Source organism: Callorhinchus milii, unplaced genomic scaffold (assembly GCF_018977255.1).
Source record: "Callorhinchus milii isolate IMCB2004 unplaced genomic scaffold, IMCB_Cmil_1.0 Scaffold6, whole genome shotgun sequence".
In the NCBI taxonomy this organism is placed as follows: domain Eukaryota; kingdom Metazoa; phylum Chordata; class Chondrichthyes; order Chimaeriformes; family Callorhinchidae; genus Callorhinchus; species Callorhinchus milii.
In genome coordinates, this window is record NW_024704747.1 from 29079501 (window position 1) to 29094923 (window position 15423).

At 42.9% G+C, this 15423-nt stretch overlaps 2 protein-coding genes across 10 annotated transcripts in view; one reads left to right on the forward strand and one right to left on the reverse strand.

The window, feature by feature from the left end:
- Window positions 1-2343, reverse strand: part of LOC103176402 (coiled-coil domain-containing protein 148) — a 29592-nt gene extending 27249 nt beyond the window's left edge. The window contains exon 1 of one of the 3 annotated variants that reach the window (XM_042336390.1): window positions 2290-2343. The gene's annotated coding sequence lies outside the window, so the exon portion shown is untranslated. Of the gene's footprint in view, window positions 1-1316; window positions 1343-1635; window positions 1654-2289 lie in introns of those variants that run through there. The other 2 variants (XM_007889902.2, XM_007889901.2) reach the window with 2 other exon arrangements.
- Window positions 2344-2501: 158 nt separating this feature from the next.
- The window catches only part of pkp4 (plakophilin 4), a 53488-nt gene continuing 40566 nt past the window's right edge, over window positions 2502-15423 (forward strand). For 4 of the 7 annotated variants that reach the window (XM_042336064.1, XM_042336065.1, XM_042336066.1 and 1 more), the window contains exon 1: window positions 2507-2830. The gene's annotated coding sequence lies outside the window, so the exon portion shown is untranslated. Of the gene's footprint in view, window positions 2831-15423 lie in introns of all 7 variants that reach the window. The other 3 variants (XM_042336070.1, XM_042336069.1, XM_042336068.1) reach the window with 3 other exon arrangements.

Consider the following 15423-nt stretch of genomic DNA (forward strand, 5'->3'; position numbering starts at 1 on the left):
CAAGCCTATTGGGAAGTGGGGAACAAAAAGAAGTAGAATTGCTATGACTTCAGCAATATAAAGGTACCAGTCAATGGAATATAAATAAATCTTCCACCCCCACACCATGTTGATTGATAAGAAACATGATATGGAAATGCCTAATCCACTTATGCAGTGTTCCACGACACTAAGAAATCTACTATTGATTAATTTGTTTTCATACTACCAATGTTAAAGAACAATTAATTATTTGTCCGTAATCTTCACTTTCTCATCTGTCAATCTAGCCAGTGATTGCTCTATGTAAAGATTCAGGAAAACAGAAAGGCCAGTTGGACTCAATTGCTCTTAAGCTCTGGTGGGCTAAATGGCCATATGCGCTCCTATATAATGAGCCATACAGCCCAAGAATGTTCCACAATTAATTCTGGCTCTGATGGGGAACTAGGGAGATATATGTACCTGGTCTAGGGATGGGTAAAATACAATAGAACCTTGTATGGCTCAGTTCCAGACAGGGCAGGACATTCACCAACCGAGTCACCAACAGAAATGACATGGACTGAAAGATCCCATAATGGTTATGGCCTGAGCCTTGGAGAAAACTTATTGCTGATTCACCTTAAGAACGATTATTTTGCTTCAAAGGCACTACCTATTACTTATAGCAATTCAGTGCAATTTATGCTCAGAAATTCAGACTACTACTAGTTCGTCACATGTTTGTGCTATCGTGCAATAGGATTATCACTATAGTCCTTCGACGATGCTAAAAATTCTACTCCATTATGCTGTGGGCAAAACTTACTAAATTGGCTATCCTGCGGGGCCGGGGGGGGGAGGTGCTCCTTGAAGCTGAGATGCCTCCAAGGTGCTGGATTGGTAACAGAATGTCAGAATTGAGTCAACCTTCTGCAAGCAACCCCAACAGCAACACCAACAGATTAGATTTACACAGCACTTTTCACGTCGGGAGGACACCCCAAGGAGCTGGACAGTCAGGGGTTTCAACCCGAGCAGGCAGTTGGATCAGGAGGGGTGTGGGGGGTGGGTAGGGGTAGGAGGGTGACCGAAAGCTCGATCAAATAGGAGGGTCTTGAGATGTGCCTTGAAGGAGGCGAGGGAGGCAGCGAGGTGAAGTGACTGTGGGATGGAGTTCCAGAGGGTGGAGGCAGAGAGACTGAAGGCTCGCCCGCTGATTATTTTAGAAGAAAACCGGCAGCTATACACACACAGACACAAAGAAGAAAGCCACCCTCAAGAACAGTCAATGCCTCCACTTGAGCACCCTCGTGTGTGGAGCAGGGGCCTGAGCTCGGTGTCGGGAGACGCACCTTGTCGCGTTTCACCCCCGACAAAACACAAGTCAATTCACGTTACGGTACATCCTGGCGAAGCGCTTGGAGACGTCTCGAAGACGTGATCAGGGCCCCATGTCAAATGCAAAGAATGTTATTATTATTATTGTTGTTGACAAAGGGATCCAACAAGTAAAAGCGCAACTTCAATCACATCTCAGTGCTTGAGATCCATCTTTACTTATCCACCCCACCACACACCCACACACCAACACACATTTTGATGCTGGTTAGCAAAATGGCTAACAAAAAGTTATTCAGGGTGGAAACTGACTGACTTGACTGACTGACTGACCTGCCACACAGAGCGAGAGAGAGAGTGAGGTGCAACAACAACAACAAGCTTGCATTTATAGAGCGCCTTTCACGTCGGGAGGACGTCCCAAAGCGCTGTACAGTTGGGTCGGGACCCGAGCATTGGGGGGAAATGGTCAGGGTGAGGGGAGGGAAGGGAGGGAGCGAGGAGGGGGGAAATGGTCAGGGTGAGGGGAGGGAAGGGAGGGAGCGAGGAGGGGGGAGATGGTCAGGGTGAGGGGAGGGAAGGGAGGGGGCGAGGAGGGGGAAGAGAGTCGAGAGCGGAGCTGAAGGCTGAAGGTACGGTCAAAGAGAAAGGTTTTGAGACCGGCCTTGAAGGAGGAAAGGGAGGAGGCGGCGAAGGCACTGGGGATGGAGTTCCAGAGCCTCGGGGCTGAGAGGCTGAAGGCCCGACCACCGATGGTGGGGCGGTTGGGGCGGGGGATGTGGAGCAGACCGGAGCCAGAGGGACGGAGGGTACGGGCAGGTAGGTAGGGGGAGAGTAGGTCAGAGAGGGAGGAGGGAGCGAGGCCGGGAATGGCCGTGTAGGTGAGGATCTTGAATTGGATCCTCTGGGGGATGGGGCGCCAGTGGGGGGGAGCGAGGGCGAGGGTGGGAGTGATGTGGGCGCGATGAGGTACGGTTTAGTCGGCACCTGGAGGGAGAAGCGGCCCCCGGGAAGGTTCCCGCCTCTTGTTGACAGCGACCGTCGCTCGCGATGGCAACCAAGTACGCGGCTGCTGATTGGCCGGCGTTTGGTCGGGGCGGCCGGCGTATGACGAACGAGCTGCGGGCCCGGCCAATCGGGTGGGCGGAGGCCGGGTGGGTGCGTGCGTGCGTGCGTGCGTGCGTCGGTGGGCGGAGCGGCGCGACTGGAGGCCGTGGCGCGAGCAGAGCTGAGAGGGGCAGCGCGAGCGGAGGCTTCGGTCTTCTGTCCTGTTTCCCCCCTCTCGTGCGGCGGCGGTTGGAAGCTGAAGGGGGCGGGAAATATGCGCCGACGGCGAGCGCGAGGCGGCGGTGGCGGCCGCCATCGCCGCGGCGTCGTCGTCGTCTAGTCGCCGCAGCATGAATAATCACGGCGGGCTTTCCTCACACGTTTCTTCTCTCGGCTTTCACCGGTGGTGGCGCGTCTCCTGGCAGCGAGTCTCGGTGGCGGCGGTGGAGGAAGATCGACGGCGGCGGTTGCGACGACGACGGTGAGAGAGCGAGAGGTGGCCGGGGAGGGGGGGGTTGTAGAGGGAAGTGTGCGTGAGGGGAGGCAGGGAGGGAGGACAGGTGTGTGTGTGTGTCCCTGTCCCGAGGGGCTGGAGCTGTGTGAGGAATGTTCTCGGCGTCGTAAATGCCACCGATTCCGTTTCCTCCCCCCCCCCCCCCCCCCCTGTCCGTGGACGATCGCCGCGCTCTCGCCCCACACAGCGCGCAGTCACTACACTTCGCAGCGCGGGTATCCTCGTCCGAGCGCTTTTGAGGCGTCGTCCTCCGGGGACGTGATCGGGCGCTGTCGTATCCAAGTGCAAGGATTATTATTACTATTATTATTCGTATTATTATCTCCAGCCCTTCATCAATCCAGCAACCATCCCTCCTCCCCTCTTCTCTCCCCACCAGCTTTTATTTTAAAGTTTACTTTTTTTTTCTCGAAAAAAAACCCCCCCCCCGGTCTGCGGGGGTTTTTTTTTAAAAAAAACGCCCACCTTCAGAATCTCGGTGGCGACGGGGTCGTCGTCGTCGTGTGTTTTGTTTTTTTTTAAAAAAAAACCGGTAGTTTATTCGCCGAGACCACGGATACCGTCCGTGGCTGCGTTCAGGCTCGCGGGCGGACCGAGAGCCCCCGGTTGGGCAGAGCTGGGGAGGGGGGGGGGGGTTGTCGGTGGTCCAAGAGAGGCCTGAAATTGCACTTAACCTGTACCAGGACCACCTTGTCTTAACGTGTGTGTGGCTCCATCCGCAGTGCTTTCTCTCCCCTTTGTTTTAAACCAATAACAAACGTACCGTTGTTGGATGTGCGTGTGTCCCCCCCCCCACACACACACACACACACCACCCCCAGTGCGAGAATTTAAGCAAACTTTTGTGTGTGTGTGTGTGTTTATAGGGGGGTGGGGGGTAAATAATGTATCTTGTTCTTTTTGCTGATCGTGCACTGATACCCCCCCCCCCCCCGTTTTAACCTCGTTTCTTTGTGTCACGAAAGCGTACGCTTTAAGATGATCTCGCAGGGAGAACGGCTTGTGCCCGCGTTGCAATTAGTTGTTGAAATTTCTTTTAACCGCGACGTCTCGCCCTGCCAAAGCATTTCGTGTCCCACCCCCCTCTCCTCGCCGCCTTCTCCTGATTAATCTGTGTGACTGCAGTAAAATAACGAATGCTCCTGCAGTCGGGAGTTTACGCAATGTTGCAAGCGTTCGGCTGCTTTGAGCGTGTGTGTGTGTGTGTGTGTATGTGCTCTCTGTACTGAAGCTGGATTCAAGCTAAACTAGTATCTTGTCCCGATTCGTGTTTCATGCTCCTCCGTTGGTGTTTATTGTTTTATTGTGTATATAAACTGGCCCGGTAATTATCCCGTGTCAACAGCGTTTACAGAACAATTGGAAGAGGTTAAGCTTTTGATATGGTTTTGATGTTTTCTTTTACTTGGTGGTGGGAGTTGGGTATCTGTCTGCCTCGCACTGATAATGTGCTGCATTGTGGAGGATACCATAGTAATGATTGTAAATGCTGATAGAAGGGAAACCAGCAGAGCGTCCTCTCTGTGCGGTTGGGGCGTGGAATGAAACCACATCTGAAATACCACAAATCACAGCGGGTGCCACAACGTTTTTTTTTTAACTTTTAGGTGGGGAAATGGGATTGTTGTGGTTTCAGTACGTTTATGCTTTAGTATCTAGCTGATCCTGGAGCATCTGTAGAAAAAACATCTTGTGTTTTTCTACGAGTCTTTCTGTTACAAGTCATGAGAGAACTGAAGACCATTTGTGCCAGAAGCCTACAAGAAACAGGAATGGGTTTGTTTAGATAAACAGCTGACACTGACCATTATCTTAAGCCATCAAAGAACATTTGTAGTATGCTTCAAAAAGAATAATTTAAATGGAAGTCTTATTTCTAGAAAACCACATTAAGCAAGTTCACGGTGAATCAAATGTATCCTATTCTTTTTGCTGATCATGATGATCCTACTTGCACAGTGGGCCATTAATCTTGTTTCTTTGTCTTAAAAGTACGTTTAGATTATTTCATAGAAAAATGGCTTGTACATGTTGCATTATTTGTAAATTCTTAGGCACAGCATCTGATTACATGAATTTTGTCCTTCCCTTTCCCAATTTGACAATCCATGACTTGCGTGTTATTTGGATGCTGGGCTGTTATATATAGAAAGAAACAGGTCTGGCAAACTTGGTTCGGGAGCTTGTGCACCAGAATTAAATTATGGCACAAAATAAGGCATGAAATAGGTGCTGAGAGATGCACAGCATACAGTGCTTCACAAGAGGTTAACCCAGAGAACATTTTGGGTAGGGAACCATTGTTAGCTTGAGGAGGAGTCTGTTATGTACTAAATTTAATGTGCTGCTAAAGCAGATTTATCAACACTTCCAGATTAATGAACTGTTGAGAAAGTTAGTGGCAGCAGAGATGGAAATATTTCTAATTTACAATTTTGTCCTGAGGCTGGAAAGATACTCAAGGTAGAGAAAACATTGTACATTACAGCACCTTAATACTGTAAAATGATGGAAAGGAATGATGCTAAGTTTGTTTTATGTGGAAGGAAAGGGGATTAAAGGGGGGGGGGTTGGAGTTAGAGAAAGGAGGAATGGGAACCAGAGGGATAAGGAGGTATAGTAGTTTAGAATATGAATCGCAGGAAATATTTCAATGCTATATAGAAAAAGTTAGATTTTATGTAGTTTACATCAGCAGATGCATTATTAAAAAAAATAATCCTTACATTTAAATTAATAATAAAACAAATCATTTGATATAGCTCCCTTTTTTAGGGGGATGTCTCAATACGTTTCACAGAATTTTATTGTAATGCAGTATATAGTGATTGTGTAATTTGTTGGTGAATTCAGCAGCCAATTTGTCCCACAAACAACTGTGAAGTGAATGTCACCTGCAAATTTAACTATCTTGCATTGAGCTGAAAATCCTTTTATGTATACTAGGAACAACAGGGATCGTAGCATGATATCTGAGATAACCCACTCAATATTTCTCCCTATTTTGATCTATTTCTGTCAATTTGCTGCTTTTTCCATTGCTCTCGTTGACCACCTCTCTAACTCCATACCAAGGATGTCTCAACTGATTTAGATCTCCACAGCTCAAGTTCTCTCTGACATACAACATTGTATGACATTACCCCATCTTTGCCTAAGCGCTATTGGCTCCTAAAATCCCAGCGGATCAATTTTAAGATTCCTGATCTTCAAATTCTTCCATAATTTTGGCCCACCCATCCTGCCTTTGTAATCTTTTCTAACCCTTCATTACCACTCTCACTGGCTTCAGAAACTGCCTTTTAAAGAAAACTACCTTTGATTATTTATGCTTTTGATAAGAATATTAAAACCATGTTTCCGTGGGGTTTGGTATTGACGAGTACATTTATCAAGTGTTTTGAGACATTGTTTTACATGAAAGCATTATGAAAATGCAAGTTATTATTCCCTTTAGTCAGTTACTAACTCATGCCCATTGCCAGACTGACAGATTGTAAAGTAGTTTCTTAAGTCCTGCATCTATTAAAGGCATTTTGTAAGTTTAGCTACACTGCGTCGTATAGTTTCCCATGTCAGCTTGGGATGTCGTCTCAAAAAGTCTGAAGTTAGTCATGCATGACCAAGCTGTGTTACCTGTCATTTATAGTTAATTCTTAAATTTCCGTATAGGTGCTCTTTGCCTTTTGCTTCCTGCAGAGAGATTTTAATGAAACTGAAAATTGAAGACGGTGATGTTTGAGGGAATTCATTATTGATGTGTTTTTCTGCCTTTCAGTATTTTCCATAAGAACCTGATTCAGACTGTTCTAGAATCCATTTAACAGAATATTGCCTTTGACATTACATCTGTGCATTGTTTTCACTTGTAAAAAATATTTTTTCATCTGTATGAAATTGAAGTTTGGATGTTTTTTATGTTCTACACTTTGTTGATGGTGTAAGCTTCATATAGTAGAAAGCAGACGGCACAATGCAACTAATTGGCTTGTACTGTAGTTAATTATCCTTGTATTTGATGTATAGCGCCTGGGCAGGTAAAAAACATTTAAAATGCTCATTGTTTTTTATAAAGTGCGACTGTATTTTTGTAGGCAGCATTTGTAATTGCTTTCAAGGAATTCTTTCTGCTATTCTGTAAACTAACAGAAGGTGCATGTACCTATTTTGTTCCATTGCATTCTACTAGAAATGGGAAATGCCAGGTTTTGGGATGGAGTGTTGTGTTTGGGATTATTTTGCAGGTGTGTGGTATATAAAGTAGGATCCTACCCTTTAAAATCAACAAATAAGCAACTCTTAATCTGATGTTAATAAAATGTCCATCGTACACATTAACCCTAGGTTAGTTTCTTTATTTAAAAAAGAAAAATGTATTGAAATAAATTGTCATTTACCATTTTTATTTCTAGTTTATGTACGTTTGTCTGTTTGCCTGTATTCTCTCCTTTGGCCTTTTTATCCTACCTATTGATTTGAGTGTTTTATGATGCATGCAGGCACTCTGGTTGAAAATTGGTGCACTTTACAAGTCCTAATCCACCTCTGAATAGTGTACAAATGTAGTATGTCTTTGCTCATCACCTTTGTTTCTTGGAATTTACCTGCAGGCACTGGCATGTCGAAAGCATACTAAAACTCAAGTTCCTACTTGCCACTTATTTTCAAAAACTATGTTCAAGACCAGAGTTAAACCTGGAGAATGTGAACAACAAAATCTGAATGCAGTGGCATTTCTTTCGAGTGCCATCTGAGATGTAGTCTAATCTACCACTGCCACATTTGTCATTTTTTAAAAAAAGTTTGTTACGCATGGTGTGGCTGGTCTGATTAACTCTTCTAGTGGTGTAAACAAACTGGCAAGAGCAAACCTTCTGTGTTGTTCTCAGTTGATATTAATCCTATTAACTTCATGCATATTCTGAAGACTGCCAGATTCTGTGGCTTCTCCACTTCTACACTTGCTGCACTAGTGTATTTGGCTTGTCTGATTTCACACGTTTGCTATATTAAATGAAAGTATTATTATTATAATTTAATCATGGCTCACTTCAACTTTTGATACTTTTGTGGTGTAATTTGGTTTGGCTGTTTTAGTCATGTGCAATTAAATGTTTGCTTCTATAATGATTCGGTACAAATGTGTGTTGCATGGCACAACATTTCAGGGTTTTGTTATTATACCCGAGAAATCTCCCATGTTTACGAATCCGTTATCAAAAATGCTGACTAAACTTTTCAAATAATGTGATTAAGTCGCTAGCATACTGTTCATTCTGGTCTTTGACACAAGGATTATGCTTCCAGGCATGGAACCCTTGTCATTTTTGGATACTCTTAAAGTATGGTGATGAGTTTCTGTATGTCAAACATCCACATGACCAAAAAAAACTGTGCTCTATGCTTCTTAATCCAGTTCCTTATGATGGCCAAAATGAGAAGCAGAAGAAATAGTCTGATCAGCATCTTGTGATAGAACTATAAATGTAGATCAACAAGCATGCTGGAGCTTCTATCGCCATTAGCCTGCTGTCCACCGTCATAGAAATATGGTCAGTTAGGAAAGCTAACAGAGGACCATCTTTGGAATTGTATCTAGAATGAGTCACCTTCCTTCAGCAGAAAGCAAGCCGACCAGGCATTTATAACATTCATATTAAACTGATTTTGCATAATAGGCGATTAATCACTTCCTGTAAGACACAAAGGTTAGAAAGGACAATTGGCATTGGTGCCATTGATAACTAACTGGATAGAGATGTCTGGACCATGTTTTTATTTTTTTCTTTGTGCACCAAAAGATGGGTTATTTTGTTTACACGTTTTTCCATTAGCATTTCATCCACCTATTGACCTTTACATTGGTGGAGTCCTGTAGCTTAATGGCTGGAGCGCTCGCCTCACAAGTGAGAGACCTGGGTTCGATTCCCGGCATGGCGAAACCATGGGCAAGTTTCCTTACTCCACACGCCTGATAATAATCCCCCCCCCCCAAAAAAAATTGGTAACTTCAATTTTATGGGACTGTTTGTGGGACACTGCTGTGCGAAATTGGCTGCCACGTTTCGCCCACAAATATACAGTCAATTTACTTTACAGTATATTCTCTGAAGCGCAAAAAGACGTCTAGAACATGTGAAAAGTGCTATATCAAATGCAAGGATTATTATCATTATTACAGTAATAAAGCAGGTATGATTTGAAGAATCATTGATTCTTTGAAGAACTTGATGGTTAAGATTTGGGTTTTCAACCACTTAAACTAGCACAATGCACTAAGGATTGCAAATTTAAATGTTACGCTAAAAAACGCTCAGATGATCTTAATCATGAACTACTCAGATCTCTGGCCGGTTACCTGAAAATTATGATGCTGCTGTTCCTTCTAACTGTAAAACCCACAGTAGCTCCTGTGTGGTGTGTTGCTTTGTTTTGCATGTCTACTGATTACCTATCGATTGTAGCTTGTTTGGATTGATGCCAAAATTGAAACTGATATTAGTAGTGTTTGTCTTTAGGGCTTGAGTTTCAGGAAGATATGGGTATAGGGAGGCATTCAGAGAACGTAATGAAACAAATGCATTGAAGATGTTCTACTGTAGCAATAGCAATTGAGGATGCCATTCAAAGACCAGTACAGAAGGTAACCAGAATACTGATGTTAACATTGCAGGGTGAGGATTGAAACATTTGTGTGATACCAACTTTTGAAAGGATATTGCCTCATTAGTCCCAAACCTAAGAGTGAAACTAGAAGTCTCTATGGGTGTTCTACTGTAGTTTAAGACACGGGTTCAATGCTGCAGCCATCTGAATAAGTTTGCAGTTCTGCAGGTTTGATTATGATTGTATACTGTGCTACCTAATCTGTCAGGATAACAGTTGCATAGTGCAATTAGCCTTAGTACTCCAGGCTAGGGAGGGGAAATCTTAGGGATCTTGAATGATTATCTATGACCTATGTTGGATTATGCAAGTGTGTGGGCATTGGGTGAGACCAGATGAAACCTTTCAGGGATGCTCTCCATGGTGGAATAATGTGACTGGTTCCTGTTTGACTTTCTACGTGAAGAATGACTACAAAACTAATAATACGTTCAAAATGTTTTTGGTGTATGAGAGCACAATGTAGTGATACTAGTAACTGGCCCATTGCCCAATTATACACCGACTGTTACTGTAATGTTGAACGGATCAATTTTTCAAGACCCTCACTCTTTCTAATCACTTCAATGTACTTGTCTGGTCAGACCCTGCTCGGCTGACTTGGTTCTTCTGCACGCCCCTTGTCCCCTCCGCTCCACCATTTGGCAGCCGTTCTTTCAGCTACTACTTTCCAAATCTCAGGAACACCTCTGTCTTGCCCTCTCGTTGCCCATTTCCAAATCACAATTGAAGGTTTTCCTCTTCGACCATACCTTCGGTCACCTCCCCTCTCTTTCCAGCTCGTATTCAAAAACACCACTGTTAAGTGCTTTGATCTACCCACATGAAGAGCACGGTATAAATGCAAGCTGTTGTAATATTCCATTGATAATTAACCTGCTCAGTTAAGTACAAGTGTTTTTCAAGCTTGTAGGAATGTGTAGTCAAATTCCATTTGGGAAGTTCAATTATATATATAAAAAAACGCTTTGAAAAGAAATTTTGAGTTGCAAAGGCTGCTGGTACTTGACTCAAAACAAAACTGTTCCTGTAATTTCTGCTTCATTTTATAATCTGTTCTGATTAGAATTTTGCTTTTAAACTATTTTGGTTGCTCTCAAAAAAAAGTTGAATGCTATTAAAGATTTTGTGTTGTGCCTGGAGAAACTCGTTACTTGGTTTTTGCATTGTGCTAGAAGTTTACTCAATGATTCCCTCGGTGGCTAATGCTCTAATGTGTTAGTTAATCTCATCCAGAGCAGTAGTGCAGGATTATAGTTGACTTCAACAACAACTTGTTAGAAAAATAAAATTGAATCCAGATTCCTGCTACCACTCAATATCAAGCAAAACTTTTGGAAGGTGCATTGATGTGACCAAGACATAATTTGAAGGCCTTCTATGAAGATGAATAGTTTATTGACACAACTGTAAAGTCGCACACTCATGGAATTGTATCCCAGCAAAACTAATGAACAGGTTGAAATTAAAACCAAAGATGATCGATTAGGCTTTTTTTAAACTGCTAATCGGGCTCCCAATTTCGTTACAAAATCCTGGACAAATTATGTTGGGTTAGTGAATTCAAAATGACTTGATTTAACTGCCATTGTTTTCTCAATCTTGCATGTTATCAGATCTGAATAATAATTGTTTTATACGTATCCTTTGCATGTAGGATTACACTGCACAGAATGAACGCTTGTATGATGCTTGGTAACTGGCCTGACAAAATCAATATCAACATTTAATATTGAATTATTTGCACTTTTGAATCCAATTTTTACTTAACCCAGAAGACAGTTGAAATGATTAGATCTAATACTGGAATACTTCCACAGACTGAGAAAACAATTTTGAATGAATTGCTTCAGGCTTCACTGAAATGGTGAGCAATTAATAATAAAATGCCTAAGATGGAGGAAGAAACTGACTCAAATTGTAGTGGAGTACAAACTGCAATTATGGTGCAATGTTCTTGAAATGAAAGACCAAAAGATGCCTTTAACGTGCTGCCGATTATAATTTTTTTTTAAAAAAGTGGTCTTTTGCGAAGAAGTGAAAGTTGACGCTTTTTGTTCTTCTGTGTTGAGTTTTTGCAAATTATGTTAATTCCACTCTTGATTTTCTTGCTATTATTGATGGCTTTCTGGCTCTGATTGGCCTATCAATGCTGCTCATCAGTGCGAACCCATAAACAATTTCTATATAGTACTGCATAAAGATTTGCTGTTTTTATCACATTTCTCAAGAAAGCTTGAGAAATATTTTTGTTCTAAGCTGCATTGCGATCATGTGGCTGCTTTGTATATTTGGCACCTTTTAGTGTCATCACAAAACTATTATTCTGTATAGTGGTTCTATGCAGTTTTGAGTACTCCCATAAATTGAGTATATAAATTGTAATTTACACATTTTTTCAGACAAAAAAATTAAATGCTGATACTATTTTCTTGGCATACTACCCATTCCCTCTGTAGCACTGATGTTAAGACAATTACAATAGTAATGTCAAGGAAAATTAAATTGGAATTTTATTTTTGTTGGACTACTTTGAATTCATCTCGCACGCCGGTGCCCATGTCCACATTCACATACTTTCAGTGCTGTCAAAGATTCCTCTAAATGTTGTCACCAGCTACATTTCTTTTAAGTGTTTCATTAACAAATAGGTGCTGTGGACTTGTTTCAGAACTGGATGGACTTCCTAACAAATATTATAGTTAGTTACACAGTATACTATAGTTACTAAACTATAGTGGAGTCCTACTCTAACGCAGTAGGACTAGTAGGACTCAGTAGGAGCAATCGCACACAAGCGAGAGACCTGGGTTTGATTCCCGACAGGGCAGGGCGAAATGGTGGGCAAGTTTCCTTATTCCACAGGTCTGATAATAATCCCTCAAAACATAAAATAATAAATTGGTCACTTCAATCCATGATTGTTTATGGGACACTGCTATCCGCAATTGGCTGCTGCGTTTTTCCCACAAGTATACAGTCAATTCACTTTACAGTATCTTCTGTAAGGCACTTTGAGATGTCTAAAAGATGTGAACAGCGCTATATCAAATGTAAGGATTATTGCTTTAGTTGTACATAAGAATGTATGTTTTTTAATTTCACTTGTGATAAAGATAGACTTTTAACCCATATTTGGTATTGGCACTTTTATTGTTTACATGGCAAATACCCAAAGTGCTGCTACAGCGATTTCTATTTTCACTGGAATCCTTAGCCACTTCCTCATAGTACAAATTGACTTTTGCTATATTTCATGTTTGGCTAAAAAACACTAATACTCTATGCACTGTAACATTTTTATAGAAAATAGTATTAGACTGATTTGCACTATATCAAAGTGGACAAACATCCAGTAGAGAAAATGCTTGTGTTCGAAGCTTTTTATATAAAGTGAGTGCTGTATATACAGTAATTGGTTTTGTGATCAAATGTATTTGAGAGGCCTTCAGCCTCTCAGCCCCGAGGCTCTGGAACTCCATCCCCCAGTGCCTTCGCCTTGCTTCCTCCCTTTCCTCCTTCAAGGCCGGTCTCAAAACCTTTCTCTTTGACCGAGCCTTCAGCTCCCCTCTCGACTCTCTTCCTCCTCCTCGCCCTCCCTTCCCCCCTCACCTGACCATTTCCCCCCTCCTCTCTCCCTCCCTTCCCTCCCCTCACCCTGACCATTTCCCCCCTGCTCGGGTCATGACCCAACTGTGCAGCGCCTTGGGACGTCCTCCTGACGTGAAAGGCGCTCTATAAATGGAATCTTGTTGTTGTTGTTGTTGTTGTTTGTGTTTGTTCATACGGATTTTCAGATTTTTATTTTATTTGCCTCTGCACCTACAGCAATATTTTAAATCTGCTTACCTTTACAGAAGGTTGACCCCTACTTAATGACCTGGTTTGCAGTGTTCTCGATTGAGCTACTTAAAGGACATTTCTCCATTTTGAAGTGGTTGCTGTGGTTTTTGATCAAGTTAGCTGCTGAAAACTAAGTTGCTTTTGGGCGTGTTCAATATGACAAAGGCTTAAAAGTGCTAAGTTGATACTTACAACTGATCTGGTTTGTTTTCATTATGTTTAAAAATAACCTGTAGTTTAACCAACATAAATGAACAAGTGTCACGGTTTAGAAGATAAAATGCTTTTCACGTAAAAATAAATGCCTTGAAGCTCTTTGCAAAATATAACTGATTAGAAATGAAAGTAAATGTTGTACAGGCTAATTGCTAGTCCCATAAATAATGGATGAGCAGCCAATAACTTTGGATTGGGTTGGGAATATAGACAAAAGATTTGGTGCTTGGGTGACTCATCTGGGCAACATCAACAAAATTACATTTGTAAAGCGCCTTTCAGGTCGAGAGGATGTCCCAAGGCGCTGAACAGTCGTGGATCAGGACCCGAACGTGAGGAGGCAGGGTTGGGATGAGGGAGGGCAGAGAGGTAGGAGAGTGGCTGAAGGCACGGTCGAAAAGGAAGGTTTTGAGTCATGCTTTGAAGGCGGCAAGAGAGGGAGCAAGGCGAAGGGATTGTGGGATGGATCCAAAGGTTGGGGGCAGAGAGGCTGAAAGCCCGGCTGCCGAGTCGGGCTGGAGACATGGAGCAGGCCGGAGCCTGCTGAATGGAGGGAGCAGACAGGTTGATACGGGGTTAGCAGATCAGAGAGGTAGGAGGAGACAAGGCGGTAGAAGGCCTTGAAAGTGAGTATGAGGATTTTGAATTCTATGAAGGATGGGGAGCGAGTGGAGGCGGTTGGGGGTGATGGGGTCATGGAGCCTGGTGCGGGAGAGGACACAAGCTGCAGAGTTCTGGATGATCTGCAGTTTGTGGAGGGGAGAGTTGGGAAGGCCGATAAGGAGGTTGTTTCCGTAGTCGAGCCTTGAGGCGACGAATGCATGTATGAGTGTTTCGGCGGCTTGAGGGGTGAGGCGGTGACGGATTCAGGCAATGTTGTGGAGGTGGGGAAGGCAGAGTGGGTCATGGCACAGATATGGAGGAGAAAGGACAGTTAAGGGTTGAACAGACGTCCAGGTTCCTGATTGGCTTGGTGAGGTGCATCTGTGGATGCTGATGCTGCCAGTGCCTGAGGTGTGGAGGTGCTGGCACGAGCCAATCAGCAGGGCCTCAGTCTTGCTGACATTCAGCTGTAGAAAGTTGGCTCTCATCCAGGACTTGATGTCTCAAAGAGTCCTAATATTGTCTTAATTATTGACAGCAAATAATTGCTTTGTAAGCTACACCACACACAAATCGGGTGCCTGGTGGCTTCTTAGTACCTTGCAGTCACATCCTTGCCAACCAAAAACATGGAAAGTGATTTGCAGGGTGCACTGGCATGTTATCCAGCCCTTTGAAGCAATTTCAAAACAGTAGAGTTATTGTTGGTACCCTCTTGGAGCATGATCTTCACCTACACAGTTTCTTTTATACTATATATATATATATATTATATATTCAGGGATCTTTTAACATCCACCTGAATAGATAGATGGGACCACGGTTTGTCTCAACCTCTGGCAACGCAGTCAGCACTGCACTCGGGTATCAACCTAGACAATGTTTAAGAGTATGATTTAAATGTTTTATTTATTTCGCTTGTGTTTTCCTTGGTCCAGATGTTTGTAGTATCAGAATGACTGAGTTCAAGGAATGGCATTATGGAATAATTGTGGATCAGAGAGGTTAACACAGTCCAGCAACATTTGATCAATTTAAGAGAGACTAAGATATGGTTCATTCAAATTCCTGTGATGCCATAAACTGCCTTATTTTCTTTTTAATGAAACATCATTATGCTTTTTATGGTTTGACAAACTGATTATTCATGTTGTAAAAGAACAAATATATAATTTAAGTTTCATTCTTTAAAGGGACTGGAATTTCAGGTAAGTCATTTCAGGTAAATCATG